We start from the raw sequence: 16,815 nt of genomic DNA on the forward strand, positions 1-16,815 counted from the left end.
GGCACTCACCATATTTAGCAGTGCGATGCCCGATTTCATAAAATGCCCACGAATTTAATAAAATGCCCTACGACCAATCAATAAATTCCTCCACATGGCAGATCCGAGGTGTCACTGCCCGGGTCTGCTAAAAAAAATGCACAGAAAATAAAATAAATGCAGATCTAAATTAAATTAATTAAATCTGCAAAAAAAGGCCATATCCATACTGCAAATCGGGGCCTCCGGGTTCTGATTTGCAAAAAAAAATTGCCTCACGGTCAACTTTGGGCCAAAGTAGCCAAGTTTATAGTCGATTTTCACCGATTCAGCATTCCGGACGCAATGGCGAGGTCAAATCTGGCTCTAGACGCTCCCAATTTTTGTAGTACTCCGGATTCAGGCTGAGGTGATGAAGCAAGCATGGTCTCGAAACGGCTATGTGATGAGAAAGTCTCCAAGTTGCTCTGATACCATGTAAGAATTTGCCTAAGGGCAAAATTCACCGAGAAACTAAGAACTCAAACACAAGCACACAGTAAACCAAAGAGAGAGAGAGTATGATCAGAATGACAATGTATTCAATATGTCATTATTAATGCAATGTCATGCAATGTTCAATGTAAAAGTACACTAGGAGTACCTGTATATAAAGGCCTCTGAGATACATCTAGAATGTCTCGTAATCAGCATCATGATAAGTCATACAACCAAGCACATGTCCACCAGATATGGGTTATGCTCCATTAAACACGAAAGTATGTGCGATGATGTGAGGATAAGCCTACAAGAGTGTGACACGCAAAACAGTGTTGTAGACACCATGTGCTTAAATAGAGTTGCGTACTCCTGTGTTGTCTACATGACAACTCAAAAGGTGTGCAAACTCCTAAGTGTCTCACAAATAAATAATAATAAAATAATGCAAAATAATTAAATAATGCATAAACCTAAGTAAACTTAAGTAAGTGTAATAAGTAAATACTTATTTACACCAACAGTCACTTTATAATAGGATCAGAACACACGAAAGGTCGTCACCTTTCACCAAGAAAAGTCGTCACTTTTCACAATACAAGCTTGCAAGCAAAAATAATTTTATATTCATGAATATATAGTTTAATAAATGCATTTACAACAAAGTCATCAATTTTACCTCTGAAGTACACAATTTCAACTTTGCAAGAGGCCTGGTAAAAATATCAGCACTTTCCTCATCTGTACTAATATAACTCATCCTTGTGATAAATGCACCAGTATCACAAGGTCACATGACATTAAGTCATGGAGAATTTTCTACAAGAGTAGATTTATCACTGTATGCATATAATCAACCATATGATGTTAGTCAATAAGTGCATAAGAAACAACAAACATTAATCATGTCAAGTTTACCTCTAAAGTGATATGATCTACTCCTCTGAATAAAAAATTTGACAGAATCATGTTCTTATTTGCTCCCTCTTAATCTAAAGCAATGTCAGATTTCGTCTTCATAATCTTAATCATAAAGGATGTTCACTTCCAGAGCCTGCATAATAATCTTGGTAGCAAACATACCAACTTTCCTTTTCTGCAAGAACATCTGTAGATATAAAGGAAAAGATCAAGCAATTTAACTCTTATAGTACGTATAAGTTTATAACCGAGAAAGAGAGAGACTATAGCAAGTAGATAACTATAATACTCAAGAGTAAGAATTACTTATTTTTTCATAAATGTCAAATCATTAAATCTCCTCTCTAAAGATGGTTTCAAGTGGGAATTTGAACATTGTTTATTAAGTTTACCCCCCACAATGTGAAATTCCAACTCTTATATCATCGAACAATTTTACATGCTCAGTATCTAGAGTATGATCATGCAAGTTATTTAAGGATCTTTTCATTTTCTTATGATGTTCACAAGGTGTAGGCCCATCAAAATCATGAAGTCACACCCATGTATTTCTAGACTCCCTCTAATTATAAATAATCCAAGCTCCAATGTTGCCTAAGTGTCAGACTCCCTCTTAATAAAGAAGAATACTCAAAACCTCGATCATCATGGATATTTGCTTCAAGATCCTCACTTATCTATCTTTATCATCATAAGACTAATGAATTCTAGATCACAACTTCTTTGGAGCTACTTCATAATATTGAGTCTGCACAATATGCCTAATGTACCATCCTACTTTTCCTACAAGATCATCTTTAGATAATAAAAAAAGATCAAGAGAAAATATTTCATAGAAATACAAATAAGAGAGAGACACTAAAATAAATAAATGTATACTTAAGAATAATAAATACTTATCCTTGATCCATAGGAAGATCCATATGCATTAAATCGAAGAATGCCTCCAATGGGGAATGCAACATTGGTTGAGATAATCATTCACCTCCCCTCAATGTAGGATTCCCACATGCTCATAATCATCAAAGATATTTTCTTTAAGTGCCTGACTTGATCCATCTTGATCATCAAGCTCTTTGGAGCTACTATCATAAGTTTTAGCATGCACAATATTTGGTAGCATATTTGAAGTACCAACCTTCTTTTCCTGTAAGAATATCCTACAAAATAAATGAATAGATAAATGTAAAAAATATAATACTTATCAGCCCACGAGGGTCATGGAAAATCTCATTTTCTAAGGATGGTTCAAGTGGGAATGAAACATTGCCTATTATTCCCCCCACAATGTAAAGTTACCACTCGTATATCTTTGAACACTTTCACATCACATCAAATTTGAATACTTCTTTCTAAGTTACAACTTGCTATTTTCATCCATAGACACTCCAAACCTTAAGCTTACTAGTATAAGCGAACACAAACTTGTCCACAAGGGGTAGACCCATTAAATCACATAGTTGCATGAAATTACAGTTCTCTCAACTGTTATAATTTATCGATCATTGAAGATTCTATCACAACACGATTTACTCCCTTTGAATCAATATGATCGAGATCACTAAAGATTGACTGAATCATATTCTCTATCTTCTCCCTCTCTTTCAATGTTGAGTGAAATATTAACCTCCTCTCTTTCTGCAAGAACATTCTCAGAGGAAAAAAATCAAGGCAGATATCTCTTATAGTACATATTAAAGTAAGAAATAGATTAATAAAATACTCAATAATATAGATCAATGCCTAATTTAAATAAATACATTAATCTATTGTCATTAATGTCAATTTTCCAATCTCTTATATTCATTTATTTCATTTTATCTCTCTTATGTTTTTGAATATAGCATAACTAGATCTCTATAAATAAAATAACATAAATTCATGTAAATGAAATAAATTCAAAAAAAAACTTACCTCACATGAACTTTGCCTCTGTACCTCTAAAGTAATCACATATATTGATTATAAATTCCCCCTCAATATATTCATTTGTAATTTATCCTATACACCTAGCTTAGGTAGGGTTTGTGCTATTGTAATTGACCTATATATTCGTGACCGACTGAGCTGACAACAATGTCAAGTTTCAAAGTCTTGGGCGCTGACCTGGATGATGACTCAATCTCATCTTTCTAAATATTTACTTATCATTAGCGGAATACATAACTGATTGTTAGTCCCTTCTTTTTCCACACTCTTCTTCGTACTCCTATATATAAAATCGTCCACACTCAGTGATTTAAGCAAGTCCGGCATATTAAGGCCCATTCAATTTTTTGATACACCTGGGAAAGAGTGAGGCAAAGGGAGGAGAGAAAGGAGGTGAAGCATCCAGCTACGTCAATTCACATCTTTCTCAACTACCTCCAACGTTGCAACTCGATAAATGTTCGTAAACCCTGTGCAACATTTTTTTCTTAACTCGGTGGCCAAGATCTCTAGAAATATTTAATGGTGGGTTCCATATTTATTAGCACGTCTTTGTAGTAGGCGACCAAAAAAATACCTTTGCCAGATCCACCCTCTTCAATTCTCTAGAAAGCACGAGAACTATTACTGCAGTTTGAATTTTTGCAAAGAATTTAGCGCAATCAACATTGCTTGGAATCAAACTCAGAGATTGTTTAATATGACTATAAAAAATCACTAAATTTCTCATTCGATTCCAAAATTGGTTGCTCCTAAGTAGATCTCAAAATTGTGCGTTCTGTGTATCAATTTACTATGAGAGAGAAAATATGGACCCCGTGCAATCTCTACCATCATCACATCCAGGTGGGACTTGTTTCAGAGTTCTTTCTCCAAAATTTGAAACATTGTCCTCCTTATGTTATATATTCTCTCATAGCACTCCATATATGGGAAGGTCACAATGATCCCTTTGCCTGTGGACTTTCTTCGCTATTGATGTCATTTATGTTCTAAAATTTTCGAGCATGTAGGCAGACTTTAAACCATACAATACAATGTCCTCTGGAATAACTATCGAAAAATGTTAATAATTTTTGTGATTTTCTCCTTTTCTACATTTGCAACCTGGCGCTCTGATACCATGTTAAATTTATGATCTCTACAAATGTAATAACATTGTTGTAATTCTATGTGTTTCAATTGCAGATTTCCGAGATATATAAATATATCTTCAAGAGGCATGTCTTGTGAAGAGACATGTCTCTATGGTTATATATATTAATTAATCATTAATTAAAACATAGCATATCTATATTATATATAATATATAGCATACAATATATTATATATAATATATATAGCATACTATATATATATGTATAATTAATGATTAACAATAACCATAGAAAAGATTAACTCTAAGTCAGTTCAATCCGACAGAAGCTACAATTTAACAGTGTAAACGAGCAGAACTATTACAAAATTTCATCAAGAGAACCTACATTATTAAGAAACAAGACCAATGGATTAAATGATTTGTGCCCAATTCAAAAAAAAACTTTAGGCTGATAACTAGATTATAAGTGGTTTTTTTGTTGTCTCCCTTTTGCAAAAAAAATGGGTTTTGCAAAAAAACCTAATGGCAACTCTATGGACCCTTTGCTAGAAACATGGGATAGAAGGTCCAATGCAAGGAGTGATTATTGTGACCACTGCACAAAGAATATGAGAAGATGTGTAAATTACCTCAAATATAACCTTTCATGGGTCCCTCACCAAGATGTTATGTACAAAAGCTAGTCAAAAGATTGAAAAGGAGGTCAAAGTGTTGTTTGCAATAATTTGAGTAGATGAATGAAGAGAAAAAGAATACAAAAGAGAAAATGGAAGTCCTAATCTCAATTTTGAGTTCCAGAGAGTTAGAGTGGAATATAAGGAGTGATTCTTCTTCATGATTTTTCTCTGATGCAAAGCCTTCCTCAAGCTTAATATCCTTCCTAACTACTAACTTCCCCAACCCACAAATAGATCCTTCCCACTGCAAGGTTCCAACTTAGTCCTTTACAAGCATATGAAAATAAGCTAAACAATCAAAGATACAAAAAAGAGAGCCTCTTTCAATGCATTGTCCTCCAAATCCTATGAATACACTATTATAAGGCATGCATTTTCCCAAAGAAACATTGACAAGTCCAGGTTACGATGTATGTCCTCAGAAGCCCCTATTAAGTATCAATTCTTCCACTTTGCAACCCCACTCTATTGTGAATTATATGGAATTGAGAACTCCTGTAACATCCCTATCATAAAATAAATAAGATATTGAAATTGTGTATGGGACCAATTGATTTAGTGTATCTCGAACCCATTTATAATTTTAATTAATTCATAAGTGTTTATTGTGTCTTGTGTCGGCACTTAGCTTCTACCTCGATAGGGTATATATGTTTGTCGGGTTGTTTTGTTTAGGCATGCAACTTGATTTATTATTTTGTATTGCGAATTTCTGTTGGAATTCTGTGTACACCATTTTGGAAGTCAAAGACCTTCTCTATTGGCCCATAGCAGTTTTGGTGGGACTCCTAGCCTACCCTAGTCTGCATATGGATTACTTTGCTTGGGCTTGGCAAGTCTGAGCACTATCTTTGTCTACGAATATAATTTGTAACAATTGGCGAACGTCAATGTTGTTTGTCTATCTTTGTTTGGCAAATACCTTGTACAATTAGCGTTCTAATATTAAGTGGCATGTGTCATTGGTAATTCACTCATACCTAAATAGCACGATTGATTTGACTGCCCAACTTACAAGTCTTGTAACATTTTGGAGTGCGACACATACAAATGCATACTGCATCCAACCTACACATACTATATGGTCAGATTACACATCGTACTAGTTACGCATAATGTCCCTCCTTTGCAATTCTAAAGAACGACTCATCTTAACATAGGCTGAGAGTCGAATTCAATGTCGTACGGGTATGGCAAGAAATAGTGTTTGTACAATACAAGGGTGGAATGTCGTATGGTGGCAATGAGGGAGTGGTAATACAATGTACAATAAGTAGTGTTTGTGCGCCAAGCAGAGGAAACAATGTATGTTGGACAAACTTACTAGTGGCCATACAGTAGAGATATGTCACCATTGATCTATAAGGTGATAAGTAACAAATGTACAATGTGTAGGATGGATATCATATGTGTTTGTATGTGTCGTACTTCAAAATGTTACAAGACTTGTAAGTCAAGTTGTTGGATCGATCATGCTATTTAGGTATGAGTGGATTACAAACGACAAATGTCAGTTAAGATAATACTAGAACACCAATTGCACAAGGTATTTGCCAAACAAAGATAGATGTCAAACATTGAAATTCGCCAATTGTTACAAATAATATTCACAAACAAAGCTACTCCTCAAACTTGCTCCATATGCAGAATAGGGTAGGTTGGGAGTCCCACTGGCTGCCAAACTTGCTCCATATGCAGACTAGGGTAGGTTGGGAGTCCCACTGGCTGCCACAAGCCCAATAGGGAAGGTCTTTTACTTCCAAAATAGCGCACACAAAATTCCAATAGAAATTTGCAATACAAAATAATAAATCAAGTTTCATGCCTAAACAAAACAACACGACAAACATATATAACTTGTCGAGGAAGAACCCAAGTGCCAACACAAGACACAATAAACACCTATGAAATAATTAAAATTAGAAATGGGGCCAAGATACACTAAATCAATCGGTCCCATAAACAAAGCTTTAAAATCTTGTTTATTTTATGAAAGGGACATTACAGTCCTCCCATTCCAAAATTTGCATGCCCTCAAGCAAACACAATGTCGAATGTTGATGAACTTATTCACCTTCCCAAGCGGTAGCGTTGAGCAGCAAACGATTCCAATGTACCAAATATTCCTAGATGGTGCGATTTTGTAGCTTCCTATCTCATACGTCAAGGATTTTGGATAGGTTCTAATACTAGTTTCCCTTTGTTAAGAGATGGAAAGTCAGCCGATAAAATGATGTTTTGTCCCACTGCTTTCTTCAAGTAGGATATGTGGAAGACATTGTGGATGCAACTTCCCTCTGGCAACTCAAGTTCATGGGCAACCCAAGCAGCAATGTTGAGCGACAAATGCTTCCAGTGTACCAAGTCTTCCTAAGGGTGCAATTTCATAGTTTCCTATGCGGTGGATTACACAATAAGGACTGTAGAAATGCGTCCTCAACTTTTCTTTTCCTCCTACCTTCAACAATGATTGCCTATGCGGATTGTGTCAAAAATATACCAAATCGCCACCTCAAAACTTCTTTCAGTTTGATGATTGTCGACATATACCTTTTGATGGTTTTGTGCCCTCAACAGATTTTCCTTCAAGAACCTCAAAATGTCTTGTCCTCCCTGTAGCCAATCCTTTGCCCTAAGTGCACAGTTGTCACCCGAAACCATGTCCACAAATGAAGGGGGTTCATATCTATACAGTGCTTGAAAAGCATCATCTCAATCGACATGTGATAAGTGGTGTTGTAGCATAATTCCCCAAGATGCAACCATTTGACCCATACCCATTGTTGTGCTCCCACATAGTTTTCGAGGCACCCCTCTAACCACTTGTTCACAATTTTTGTTTCCCCATTGGTCTGGGGGTGATAGATGGTACTTGGAAACAACTCAATCCCCATTGCCAACCTAACTTGTTTTGTGCAGAAGATGCTGAAAAAATTAACTGTCCTTGTCGTTGACTATGTTTTGGGGCAACCCATACATGAGGAAAATCTCTTTGAAGAATAAGTCTACTACTTGTGCAACCTGGAACTCGATGGGAATGGCAAAGAAGTATGTGTACTTCATCAGCCTATCAACTACCACGAAAATGCAATCCCTTCCATTTATCTTCAAAAGTTTGGTGATTAAGTCCATGGAAATGTTATCCCACTTTTTCTTACATATCAACAAGGGTTGTAACAAGCCCGCTAGTAATGTTTCCAGATTTGTTTTATTGACATGTCGAAAATTCCCACATATACTGTATCACATCATTCTTGAGTCCTTTCCATGAGAATGTCTCCCTGATCTGTCTGTAGGATTTGAGAAATCTCAGGTGTCCAACCAACGATGAGGCATGCATTTCCTTCAAGATTTTTTGTTTCACTATGGATTCAAATATCAAGTATATCATGTTCTTGTAGTAAATGATGTCATCAACTACCTTCTATTGGTCAACCTGAATTTCGCCATCCATTAGCTTACATGCAAAAGTGTTTTTGTTGTATTCCACTAATAAGTATGTCTTCCAATCAGTTGAAATCTGTGATAATGAATAGATGGCCGATTTTCTTGACAATGCATCTTCTGCAATATTTTTCTTTCCTTAAACATATTCCATATCAAAGCCGAAGGCGTGTATCTTACTTACCCATTTATGTTGTCTCTCATTTAGATCCTTCTATTCTAGGAAGTATCTCAAACTGTTGTGATTGGTACAGACAATAAACTTGGCATATTGTCAAAACTTGGTCAAGGAGTGCATGATGGCCAACATTTCCTTATCATAGATATAGTACAATCATTTTTCCTGAGTGAGCTTCTAACTCTCAAAGGCTATTAGGTGTCGATCCTACATCAATACAGTGCCAATGCCCTCCCCAAAGGTGTCACACTCTAAGATGAAGGGTTGAGTAAACTTTAGTAGTGCAAGAATCAAACAAGTACTCATTGCTTCCTTCAGTTTATCGAAGGTGTGGTGCACCCTTTCACTCCACTGAAAAGCACCTTTCTTCATTAGATTTGTCAAAGGTGTCTTGAGCTAAGAGAATCCTATTACAAACCTCTTGTAGTAACTGCACAGTCCGAAGAATCCTTGCAACTCTAAGAGCTTTTGGCAAAGGCCAATCAAGAATAGCCCAACTCTTTTCTTGGTGAACCTGTAGTCCATATTTAATGATGTCCTAGGTATAATATTTTTGTCATTCCGGATTCACAATTAGACCACTTGGTGAACAATGATTGGGCTTCCATGATCCTGAGGACTTCATCCACATGCCTCAAATGCTCTTCCTATGTTTTACTATAATAAGGATGTCATCAAAAAAATACCAATAGGGACTCACACAATTGTTTGTTGAAGATGTGATTCATGTAGAACTGAAATTTAGCTGGTGCATTTGTTAACCCAAATGGCATGACCAAGAACTCATAGTGTCCGTAGTGACACTGAAAAGCCAATTTCTCCACATCTTGCTCTCGCATGCGAATATGATGATATCCGAAACGAAGATCTATTTTAGAAAAATAAACCATACAAACTCATCAAGCAATTCCTCAATCCTGGGAATAGGGTATCTATTTTTATAATCTTCCTGCTCAACACACAGTACTCCACACACATGCATAACGTCTCGTCCTTTTTCACTAGCACCATTAATGATGCAAAGGGGCTAGAACTTGGACAGATCCATCCCTTGTCAAGCAATTCCATAATTGTTTTTTCAATCTCATCCTTAAACTTCTTGGGATGGTGGTATGGTGTGGTGATGACTAGCTTGGCAGCAACTTCCAATTTGATAGTATGCTCAAATCCTTGATGGGGAGGTATACCAGGCATGTTTATCCAAAATGACCTGAAGCTCATCATCTTGATAGTATGCTTGTTGCCCTTGTATTGGTTTTGTCAAAATGAAGCAATGTGCAGCCCATGCAACATAGTCATGCATGCAAATGGCCTCCATCCAACAGGCTGAGACCTCCTTCGGACCCTCATTCGCCATCCCCTTGAGGACCACCTTCTTTCCATCAACTACAAAAGTGAAGTCCATCCGCTTGAAGCTCGGTCTGTAATCATTCAAAGTTTCCATCCACTGGATGCCAAGAATAACCTCCATGTCATCAAAATTCACTATAGAAAAGTCCTTTGTCACCATGTGGTTGCCCATGGTAATACTCACTTGGGAAATTAGGTGTTTGCATGGTAAAAGTGTTCCTCCGACCACCTTGACTTGGAAACCCGCATGTGCTTCTATCAATCAACCCCTTCGCTTTACAAGTGATGAGTTTATCAAATCTAGAGTGGCTCCATTGTCTAGGATTACACTGACACTTTGTCCCTAGACGGTTCCCTGTACCCTAAAAACCATGCACCTCAAGCTGCCTGCAAGAGCAATGGTACCCCCACATCGTATGAGTACGGCTATCCTCTTCATACGATTTAAGATAACCTCCTATTTGTTATCCCCTTCCATTGTTGAATCCTTTATTTCTTCCTCAACATCCAAATGACCTCAACGTAGCATACTTTTCCTTTCCCTAGACATTTGTGCCCCCCTTAACTCCTTATAGTTGAAACATATTTTCTCCTCCTGATTTCCTGTCTAGTGGCTTCATCCAACGTAGGCTTCTTTAGAGGGGGTTTATTGTCCTTTTCGTTAGGAACCAACAATGGTTTGATGTGAGTAACATTGTGAAGATGAAGCTGATGATAATGCCATGCTTTGAGCCTTCTTGATAACTTCTTAGAGGGTGATAGGATTGAAACCCTTTACCCATCCTTTTAGCAGTTCTATAAAGTCATCCATGACTAGCATGGTTCGTCGTCCCTCTGATATGTTTGTAACCAGTATGGAGTCTCTAAAACTTCATGATGTAGTTGTCTACCGACCCGGTTTGCCTAAGCTGTGTCATTTCTTTAAAATTTAGTCTTGAATCTTTGCCATCGAACCAATCTATCAATCTTTGCGTAAACTTGGCATAAGTGTTGGACATGTCCGAGAGTAACCATGTCGTGATGCCACCATTCGTGCACCACTCCCTCAAGATGGAGTATCAAGAATTTAATTGCTTCCTCTTCTAGCATCAGGTTGAGCTGGAAATAGGTATCGACCTTCATTACCCATGGTTGTAGATATTGATCCTATTTCCCCCGCTTGGTGCACAGACACTACTTGTTGTATATCGTAGGGACACTCCCTCATTGCCATCGTACGTCATTCCTCCCTTGCACTGTATGAACACTATTTCTTGCCATACTCGTACGACATTGAATTTGACTTCCAGTCTGTGTTACTAGAGGGAAGAGGATTCTTTCTTGATAATCGTGGAAAGGTGACATTCAAACTCCCCATTTATCCATGTTTTCCAATAGAAACCTTTTAACTCCTTTAAGGTGTACTATTCCCCACTGTCCAATTTTAAGACCCTAACCCTCTTCACTACCTAATTTTCAACTAGATCAACCTTTTGAAACTTGCCAAAGACGTCATCCTTGGTCACATACTAGACAAGAATTTGTCAATTAAGGAAGCATAGTATGCACTTCCGATAATTGATCTTACCAAAATTAGTCCAGAAACATCGAAATGCACTTAGATCTACTTAGACCTATGCTTGCTACTGAGGAAGCAGCCTTGACATGCTTGTCAAGTGTGCACCCTCTACTTACCAGACTTCATTACCAACTTTAGAAGTCCTATGATCATCTCCCTTAGAATAGAAAATGTTTTGTAATGTAAATACTATATCCTCTTATGCAGTAACTACCACAATTTCTAACTGTTATGAATTAAAGTTTGAAACTGCTCACTTGATAAAGAATGTAGATTGCCTTGTCTAACCCCTATAACTTACGTTCTAACTGAGCTAGATTCCTTTGACCCGATTAAAAACTTGCTAATCCTTGATTTCTACAAAAAAATCCCTTATCCTCCATAACCAAAACCAAAAACAAATTCTTCCAGAGAACAATTAACACTTCATCAGACTCCAAAGAGGCTACCTAAACATATTAGAAAAGGAATTGTACAAACTTCCGCTACTAGATACTTAGCATCATTACTAAGTCCAACCTAAACTCTAGAGATGTGTTGACGCATGTTTTGTGACACTTCTCAATATAGAATAAACTACCAAGTATTCTATCCTCTCTTGAACACCTTGCTTGAATCTGATTTGGTCCTTCTTGTGCTTTGAAACTTGACTTCCTTGTATGAATACATGCTACCTAGTGTGAATTTGCACCTCTTCTTTGCGCTGATTTGAATTGATATAAAAATGGCTTTCCTTGTCTCACTTTTATAGGCACTAAAGTTGCCTGATGAACAAGTGCAACCTATTTGATTAAATAGGGATGAACTAGCCTTATGTTTACATTTAAAATTCATTTCTTCAATTCAAACTTGCATTTCAAATTTTGCCTTAGAAATGCTCATGTTTTCCTTGGATGCGATTTTTAGATTTAAGTGTAAATACTAGTGCAAGACAATTTCACATTTTAGGTGGAAATGGTAACTTGCCTAAGGTCGGATTTTCACATTTTAGGTAGAAATGCACTTTTAATTGGGTGGAAATTTGACATTTCTAAGGATTCTTAAGCGAAATTTCCATGTTGTCAAGGATTTTCAAGCATAATTTCTATGTTGAGCCATATTTTCACCTTTATCTTGGGGTTTCTTTCTCTTATCAAGGAATTTTTTCATTCCCTAATCATTAATTTACTTGCAAGACATAAAATGCCTAGAATTACAAATCAAAATGAAATTATTAATATTGAATTTGGAATGAGAAGCAAGAGAAAATGATATAAAGTTACATCTACCTTTAAGAACCTAAAATACATTCGTCTTAATTTCTTCCTAGGAAACAGTTATGGAATAAATAAATTCTGGAATTGACTCACATTTCCCACTTCATTAGGCATAAAATCCTTCACATTTTCAACCTTGAAATCTCTTCTAGATATTAACATTTACAGTTCTGGAAATGGTTCAGTAAAGTGAGGAAGTTGTCTAAATTTGAGTACGAACAACTCAAAATTGCCATCACTCTGATTGTTGACTCTTCATCACACGTTTGCTTCCTCCCTTTACATGGATCAAGGTACTGATTTTTTTATTGTACCTCCCTTCTCATTTTCATCTTCTGGATTGTGGATCAGTCTCTTGATTTGCTCTTGTTAGCTCTGGCTTGCACTGGAATTAAACTTATTTTGCATGTTGTTTCTGACTCTTTCCTTTTTCCTTGGACTTCACTAATACCTGATTTTCTCTCTGTTTTTTCTGATTTGAACATTTGAATCTGCAATTCGTAAGTTAATTCCTTTGTATAAATTCATCCTATCTGATGTGAATTTGCACATGATCTTCACCTAGCAACTTGAGTTTAGGATTTGCATTAAGCATTTTTTCCAATTTCACATCCAAAACCTTGATTCAAATTTGAAAAGATTTGGACACTGTTTTGCAACTTTGATGACATTTGACACCTTCTGTAACTCATTTCCCACTTATAAAACCAAATTTGAACACTGTTTTGCAACTTTGATGACATTTGACACCTTCTGTACCTCATTTCCCACTTATAAAACCCCTTGTAATTATGCCTTCAATTTCCAACTTATGACCTTTGCTCATGGATCCAAGACTCGGGTAGATGATTTGCTCACTCCTCAAGGACAAGACCCAAGCTAGAAAATGAAATACTACCAAGCTAAGCAAAAAAAACAAACACCTATGACAAACTAAGCTATACACTAAGCCACTAAGTGTGTGTGTGTGAGAGAGAGAGAGTCCCCATTTGCAATGGAGTGTGTTTTTTCTAAAACACAACAGTATGCTCCTTCAAGTTGGTTAAATACCCTTGGGTTCATATAGTATGCCTAGAATCCCCATTGTCCATATACCAAGCATTCCTAAAAAACGTAGAAGACTAAATTGAGAAATCTTTCTCAAACTTAGCAACAAATTCATTCAATTAAATTCCTCCAAAGGACGCCACTTCCTCCTATTGTCGGATGCCTTGGTTCTTCTTGTATGGACACCTTGATGCATAATGATTGAACTTAAGACAACTGAAGCGCTTGATATGACTCAAGTCCTTCTTCCCTAACTATGAGGACCCTTCCACATCCTTTCCCTTATCCTTTTTTGCTCCCTTTCCTTTATTTCCTTCATTTGTCCATAGAGGGCTAAATTCTCAATAACACCCTTCTTGTTAGCTTTTAACTTCATTAAACTTTCCCCTAGACAGACTCATCCCACAATCACTCAATAGAAGGTTCTCCAAGGCACAAGTGTTCACCATGAAAATGAGAACCTATTCCAGGCAAAGTTAGCAAGCTCTACATTTTCAACATGTTGCCCAAATACAACAAATTGATCAAGAAGTCATATGATCTTCATCAAGTATTTGGTGACAATATTTGATTTAGACATCTCTAAGGATCTGACTTTGTTTCTCAATATCGTTTTCCTATTTATATTTTCACTTTGGAAAATATTGACAAAAGCATCAATTATCTTCGTCGTTTTCTTTTTCAACACAAGTGTTCCTTCACTACATCCATGACCATCCACTTGGCTCTCACCTCTTTCTTCTGAGATACTAGCTACTATAGCTCTATAGGCAGAGACACCTCCACTAATACAATGTCCCAAAGATTATTTTCCTCCAACAACAAAGTCACCCTAAGTTTCCAAGGCAACAGCTTAATGCACCATCTAATCTATCCTCAATCCCGAGGCTTGCTAATGGCAATGGAAAAAAAAAATCTTCACAAGCAAACTCCAAGATCTAAAAATAAATAAACTACTCAAAAAATTCATAATACATTTTACTTACCCGAGAATATTTGCAAAAGATATATGCCAAAAAAAGGAACAAGAATGTTTATAGATGGTACTTAGACTCGCCAAATCCAAGCAAAATAATACAGAAATGAGATAGGGTGAGGTTTGAATCCCAACAAAACTGTGATAGCCAAGAAGGGAAGATCTTTCACTTCTAAAATGGCAAACAATAGCAAAATCCCACAGAATTCATAGATACAATAAAATAAATCAAGTCACATAGCTCCAACAATGAACACGATGAACACATATACCCCGTTAGAGAAAAACTCCCAAGGGAGAAAGAATGTGCTAAGACATGACACGACAAATAGCTACACTATCGGAAAATTAAAGATGGGCCCAAGATATACATAAATCAATCGGGACCCCAGATACAAATTATTTTATTTTTATTTATTAACGAGGATATTACAAATCACCATCTACGCCTAAAAAGACCCACATTTACCCTACAAAGTACCCAAAAAAATTCACCTCTATCTGCCCATGATTTGATTATGAAATCCTTGTGAATTCAAGAAAAAGGAAAAGGATTTGTAATAGAAAAGCTTTGGGCAATTTTCACTAGAAAATTTGTGATTTCTCCCTCTATCTTGCCACACAATTTCTCCACAAAACCGTCCTATGCAAATTCCAAACAAATTTTCCCTTTTGGTTTTTAAACCTTGAGCTCAAAAACCATGAAGAAATTTTGCATACCTAGTGATTTTGTCCTAATGCTATATAACATTGCATAAAGCACATAATAATGAGAACTTCAAAACTCCAAATGCCAAATGTCGATGCATACACAAACAATTACACCACAAAATCTATTTCTTATTCCTTCAAAGTACTTATTTAGCTAAATAAAAGACTTTATCTTTAGTCACTCAAATTATTTAAACTTTACAATGTGTTCTCATTGAGCTTGTGTGGAAGTTCCTATTATACAAGCTAAAATTTCAGCAAAATCTTGGCAATGGAATCAGACATCCCTTCCATAAAACACTCGTTTGGCCTTCATTTTGGATCTCAAACTCACTTTAGCATCACTCTCTGAATTACACATTGTACAATGGCATTACCCATAGAAGGAATAAATGAAACAAGTGCTTGTTTGGTTTAAGATGTTTCAAAGAAAAAAAGTAGTTAGGTACTCATTTAGTTTAGTTGATTCATGTTTTAGATAAGTCCTATGATAGTTATTCCCCCCTGCAATACAACAACAGGATCTTAGTGGATTCGACCACAAAAGTAGTTAAGGGTTTTCATTATTGTACACAATTTGCATTTTGAAGAGCATGCATATTGCAGTAAGCTCTATCTTGCTCAAGTTGTGACATGAAACCTTCTCTAGTTGAGTTTAAACCAAAGCTAGCAAATCAATCCATTCTTAGACAATTGAACATGCAACATCCTCCATGTGTTCTCATAAAGCTTAATTTGATCATCCCATTTCTCCTAGAAACTAGCTATTCTTGCTAGGTCCCCAAAATAACATTAGTGATGTATGATTACCAAATTCATGAGAGCACACTTCAACTAGTGCCACCACAACCATCTCTTCAAGAAAGATGCAATAAGTACACACTTCTTTCTAATTACCTTCTGTTTATGGTTTAATAGAGTTAAGTGTTATATAATTTCCTAAGATAATGACTCGTTTTCTTTGCACCAAATTAGTTTTACTTCTTATTTCATAGATATCCCTCAATTTAGTAGAGTTATCTTAGATACCCATTTCCAGCATTTAGAATAGGGAGTTTATCGCGCATCACAACTGAAGCATGGTGGGTTTCTATAGAACCAAAAGGGATCTTTGCACATACAACCAACACCAAATTTAAAAAGGCAAAAGAAAGAACCAAAACAAAGGCACATCTTGCTCTCAAAAAAAAATATTCTTCCATTATTATCATTA

General features: G+C 36.3%; 1 protein-coding gene across 1 annotated transcript in view; it reads right to left on the bottom strand.

Annotated features, from left to right (window-relative positions):
- The window catches only part of ABCB27 (transporter associated with antigen processing protein 2), a 142,459-nt gene that overhangs the window by 62,766 nt on the left and 62,878 nt on the right, over nt 1-16,815 (bottom strand). The window lies entirely within an intron of this gene.

Source organism: Cupressus sempervirens, chromosome 10 (assembly GCF_028749045.1).
Source record: "Cupressus sempervirens isolate cs-2001-9-10 chromosome 10, ASM2874904v1, whole genome shotgun sequence".
NCBI lineage: Eukaryota > Viridiplantae > Streptophyta > Pinopsida > Cupressales > Cupressaceae > Cupressus > Cupressus sempervirens.